This window comes from Leucoraja erinacea, chromosome 32 (genome assembly GCF_028641065.1).
Source record: "Leucoraja erinacea ecotype New England chromosome 32, Leri_hhj_1, whole genome shotgun sequence".
Classification (NCBI taxonomy): Eukaryota; Metazoa; Chordata; class Chondrichthyes; order Rajiformes; family Rajidae; genus Leucoraja; species Leucoraja erinaceus.
Genome location: NC_073408.1, coordinates 4,005,622 through 4,011,621, shown reverse-complemented (window position 1 = coordinate 4,011,621; position 6,000 = coordinate 4,005,622). Strand labels below are relative to the sequence as shown.

Below are 6,000 nucleotides of genomic sequence, written 5' to 3'. Positions count from 1 at the left end.
TCTATACGCAGTTTGTACATTCGCCCCGTGACCATGTGGGTTTTCTCCGGGTGCTCCGGTTTCCACCCACTCCAAAGACGTACAGGTTTGTTGGTTAAGTGGCTTTAGTAAAATAAAATGTAGATTGTCATTAGTCTGTAGGATAGTGCTAGTGTACGGGGATCACTGGTCAGCGCGGATTTAGGCTGAAGGGCCAAAATACCTGAAATATTAGTTCAGTAATACAATTGTTATATGGCTACTTTCAGTGTAAGCTACACATGTTTATACAAGGAGCACCGGCAGATAGGATCAACTCGGGGGCCAGCAATGAAGAAACGTTCCTGAAAAAGAAACTAGATCAATGAAAAATTCAAATTCTGACCGCAGACGCCCGCATTTCACCTGTATCAAAGGTCAGTTTATTGTCACGTACCAATTAAGGTACAGTGAAACTCGAATTACCATACAGCCATACTAAAAAAGCAACAAGACACACAACTACATAAAAGTTAACATAAACATCCACCACAGCGGATTCCCCACATTCTTCACTGTGATGGACGGCAGTAAAATCTATTCTTCTTCCTCTTTATTCTCCCGCGGTCGAGGCAGTTGAAGCATCTGCAGTCGGGGCGGTCGAAGCCCCTGTGGATCGGAGTTCCTGAAGTCGGTCTCTAACCAGGGAACGCAAACTCCACGATGTTAAAGTTGATTGGAGCTCCAAGGTCGATCTCCGACAGGGATCGCCAACTCCGCGATGTTAAGTCCCGCAGGCTCCCACGGTTAGAGCTCCTGAAGTCGGTCTCCAGCAGAGGTATCCAGCTCCTCGATGTTAGGCTGCAGTGCGGACAGAGATACGATACGGAAAAAAATCGCATCTCTGTCGAGGTGAGAATAGGTAAATAACACGAAAACATACATTTAATACATACTAAAAAGCAACAAAGAAGGAAGGGATGAGACAGACTGATGTCGAGGCAGCCTTTAACGGCAACTTCTGGTGACCTTTCCCGCCACCCAAAAAATAATCAAGGTCGAGGTGACCTGCAACCACCTACTACCTCCCATGCATATGTTGAAAACCTTCCTCGACTATGAAGAAAACCGGCTTCGACTAGACCTGCGACAAAAAAATTATCAATTTTTAAAACGGCAACCTATTTTTAGTCGAGGCTGGTTTTAATCATGATGAAGAAATAGCAGCAACCTAGATGAAGCCTCGACTACGCGGAAACCACTTTCGACCGTTAGGGAGAGTGACCAAAACCTCCGGTGACCTCATGGAAACCTTGGGTGGCAGGCAAGGTCACCAGAGGTTGCTCTTTAGGTCTCCTAAATGGGACAGGGACTTTAGTGTTCCTCTCCATGGAAATCTTTAGTAAAAGGCGGAAGATTTATACGATCTGAAGAGAAACCAGAGTATCTACCACTAACCTGCCAACGCCATCCACAAACGTGTAAATGACAAAAGGAGATTTTGCCAAAGCGATTAAGGACCAGCCAACATTTAGGCCCTAGTAAATAAAACAGTAGTTTCCAAACCAGGAGGAGTGTGGGGAGAAGCAAGGACAAGCAAGTCAACATTAAAACCAAAAACAACAAAACCAAATAAAAGAAGATAGACACAAAATGCTGGAGTAGTTCAGCAGGCCAGGCAGCATCTCTGGATAGAAGGAATAGGTGAACATTTTGGGTCGAGACCCTTCTTAATTAACCTGAGTATTTTTCTCACTGCTCTTTGTGAGATCTTGTTGTGTACAAATTGATTGCCTTAGTCCATTGCATTAGTTAATTAAAAGTAATTTGGCTGTGACGGCCTTTTGGGCATCCATGTAAAAATCTTTTACAAATTTAGTGTTTTCCGGGCGGTATTACCTAGCAGCTACCAATACCAATAATCCCAGTGTAGTGAAATTATATCCGTTATAAGCAAAATCTAACTTGCCATGTTTTTCAAATCCATGAATCATCGAACTACCTCAGAAATGAGATTAGCCAAGTCCCATGGGCCCTTATTTTAATAATATTTGTAAGATTATCTACAATTTCACAAATAGGGCGGTGCATACAGGAGCTGTGCGTCCAATCGCCATGGTGACATTTTTCACTGGGGAGAGAAATATTAATCACAGCAGAAATATTACTTAAACTAGCATTAACCGCTTGGGTACTGATCTGGCACAAGTGTACCAAACTCAGAGTGGAATTGTGCAGGAAGGAACTGCAGATGCTGGTTTACACCAAAGATTGACACAAAATGCTGGAGTAACTCAGCGAGACAGGCAGCATCTCTGGAGAGGAGTGGGTGACATTTTGGGTCGAGACCCTTCTTCAGACTGAGAGTCAGGGTAGAGGGAGACTAGGGATATGCGGAAGGGTAAGGTGTGGAAATAGAAACATAGAAACATAGAAATTAGGTGCAGGAGTAGGCCATTCGGCCCTTCGAGCCTGCACCGCCATTCAATATGATCATGGCTGATCATCCAACTCAGTATCCTGTACCTGCCTTCTCTCCATACCCTCTGATCCCCTTAGCCACAAGGGCCAAATGACAGATCAAAGCAGACATTGATCAGGGAGATGCAGAATGGTTTGTTGTTGGCTGAAGGGGAAGGTGACAACGTGGCGTACAAACAGTAAAATGGATCATGAGGACAGTGAAACTAGTCTGAGAACTAGGATGGGGGAGGGACGGAGAGAGAGGGAAAGCAAGCGTTACTTGAAGTTAGAGGATTCAATAGTCATACAGCTGGGGTGTAAGCTGCTCAACTGAAATATGAGGTGCTGTTCCTTACGTTTGTCCTCACTCTGACAGTGGAGGAGGCCCAAGACAGAAAGATCAGTGTGGGAATGAGAGGGGATTTCGAGTGTTTGGCAACCGGGAGATGGTGTAGGCCCAGGCCTTTGCTCAGCCCGCCTGGGCCTTCGTGATTCCCCCGGTTGCTAAACACTTTAACTACCCCTCCCATTCCCACACTGACCTTTCTGTCCTGTCCTGTTAGTTTATTTGCTGGGGTGGGAGATTGCAACCCTCACGTGGTCCACCCTGTTTCAACTAATGCAATCAACCCGACATACGCAAACAAGATCAAATAGAACAAGGGTTTCGGCCAGAGACGTTGCTTATTTCCTTCGCTCCATAGATATTGCCGCACCCGCTGAGTTTCTCCAGCATTTTTGTCTACCTTCAAATAGAACAAGTTGACCTACAACTTTAGGCTGTGCACGCCATACGCAAGAAGAAGTTTATTTGCTGGGGATGATTTCTGGAAAGGCTACTCCTTGTTCATAGACATGTCCTCTTATTTCCAGTAAAATTGTCCAATTCTTTACCGAGATCTTAACACCACTTCCTTCCACTCTGTGCAACATGCAAACATACAGCTGATTTTCACATCAGATTCATCAGCCATCTGATGATATCATTGCAATGACATTTAGTGGCAGTGACAACTTGCATTAAAATAGCAGATCCACATTAGAAAAAACATTCCAGAAGTACAATCAAAGGAAACAGGAAATGAGACACGGTTTACTCAAATGTTGAAAGGCACCTACATCTGTCGGAAAGCTGATATAATCTTATGGTTCGTAGTAATCGTCCAGAACAGAATTTCAGAAGGTGCTACTAAGCCTCTAGCCTTGCTGGGCCTCTCGTACGGATAAATGAGTCTTGTTCCCGAGCACATTCTTCTGCCGATGAATAATCTTCATTGAATATGAGGAATCTGTGAGGCAACCGTGGCCTTTGTCATGTGAGAGGGCTGGCAATTTATGTAAGAGCAAGGGGTGCAAATAACAGGACAGTATGAATCAGATAGAAACACTTATCAAAGAGCCACAGAAGCAGCTACTTCACATCCATGATTCACAGTAATTAGCTGGAGACCAGTCTTCAACACAATCTCAAATGTCAGGGTAATTCTCCAGTCATCTCATGAAAAATCTGGATGCAATATCCTTGCTTAATATCTGTGTAATTAACTCCTAATGAAAGGACTAGTTAAACATGTTCATGTTTTTCTCCATTTACTCCTGACAGCCTGATTCTTGGCGAAATACAAAAGTGTGAAAGCCATCAGCTACCTTGCTCAATATTTCATGACAGCAACCGTTATCGGGCAGCTCCATGGTGACGTGAATCACAGTAAGGTCAATACTGTTCTCTGCAGATGTATAAGTCCTCATTACGGTCACTAGATAGCACATAGCTGGGGACACTTGTTGCTTTTCCTTGTGACATCCCCAATGCACAGGCCTCAATATTGCTCCTTCCCAACTAAGCAAATTCATCACTGACCTATCCATGTAGCCTTCCAGTCTGCATGCCACTCAACAGACACCCTGAAGGATGAGAGGGGATCTTGTTGAAACATACAAGATTATTAAGAGCTTGGACACACGAGAGGCAGGAAGCTTGTTCCCGATGTTGGGGGAGTCCAGAACCAAGGGACCACAGTTTAAGAATAAGGGGTTGGCCATTTAGAACGGAGATGAGGAAAAACATTTTCACCCAGAGAGTTGTGAATCTGTGGAATTCTCTGCCTCAGAAGGCAGTGGAGGTTCTTTCTCTTTTTACAGATGCTACCTAATCTGAAAAGGGTGCGGAGAAGATTTACGAGGATGTTGCCAGGATTTGAGGGCCTGAGCTACACCTGAGGTATGGCTGAGATATAGGGCACTTTCCCATTACAAATATATCATTGTTACTTAAGTCTTAACATGTGAATTTTACACAGTGAATAATGTGGATGTTGTTAACAATGGATTATAATGCATAAGTTGTTGATGTTGTTCATAGGTTCAGAAGATAAATTCAAGCCCAACGATTGGCATTCAACCAGTGTAAATTTGATTGAATGCTGTTCTTAGATTATCTTACTGCTTTGAGAATTGAATTCCATGCCGATCAATAGTTCTCTGAAACTCTAATACAATTATCTTACTGTAAGCTTCGTTTTTATTTATTCTAGACGGGTATCAGAAAAATACACATTTTTTTTGTCATGCAAAATAGATCCCATACCAACGGGATGACGATATCTGAATGTAGAAATCTTCTGATGTTGGAATAGTAAAACTGGTAGATTGGGTCAGACTATATTGTGAACAATCCAGGGACATCCCCATTGTGGACACACAGTGCTGGAGTAATCAATAAATCAACCAATCAGTTTTATTCGTCACTTGCACATAAAGTGCAAGTGAAATGAATTTGCCAGCAGCGGTACAATGAAAAAATAACACACAAAAACACAATAAAAATTGAACACAAACATCCACCACAGCATTCATCACTGTGGTGGAAGACACAAGATTTGGCCAGTCCTCCTCCATTTCCCCCCCGTGGTCGGGACCTCAACCCTCCACAGCTGCCACTGCGGGCGTCCAGATGTGTAGACAAGGTAAAGTCCAGGTAAAGTCCAGGGACTCAGCGTCTCTGAGAACATGGTCATGACTTTCTTCAAATCTCCATAGTACTGGGTATCTCTACAATGCTCCATGTATCAAACACTCAAGATCCTCAATGAGAAAGAAATTCACCTCATCTCAAAAACCAAATGGCGGTGGTGGGTGTGAGCGGGAGTGACACCTTGCTTTTAAACGATGATTGCCCCATAACTGGAGGCATCTTCTCTGCCTTAAATTAAAATACGTTGTTTGTGAAGAATGGGATACTTAATTACATCAGGTACAACCAAGCCAGCCATAAGTGGGAATTCCAGTCAGACAGTGGATAAACATTCAAATATAACCAGGATTAGATACAACAACAGCTTGCATTTACAAAGCACTCCCAACACCGCAAAGAATCCCAGCCACTTTGTGCTACCAATCAAATATGATATAAAGCAGAAACCAATAACCAAACCCTGATCAGTAAAGGGATTATCTTAAAAGGAACAAGAAGATATGGGATCGTAGATTTTGGAGATACAGGAAGGTTTAGGTAGGACCAGATCCTTGGACCTAGTCAGCTGAATGTAACACAGTGGATGAAAATTCACATGCAGGATA

At 43.3% G+C, this 6,000-nt stretch overlaps 1 non-coding gene across 1 annotated transcript; it reads right to left on the bottom strand.

Moving 5' to 3' along the window:
• Positions 1-1,290: 1,290 nt before the first annotated feature.
• Positions 1,291-1,405, bottom strand: LOC129712485 (U5 spliceosomal RNA). Its single transcript, XR_008726067.1, has one exon. It is a non-coding gene; the product is annotated as a U5 spliceosomal RNA (small nuclear RNA).
• Between the last annotated feature and the right edge of the window lie 4,595 nt (positions 1,406-6,000).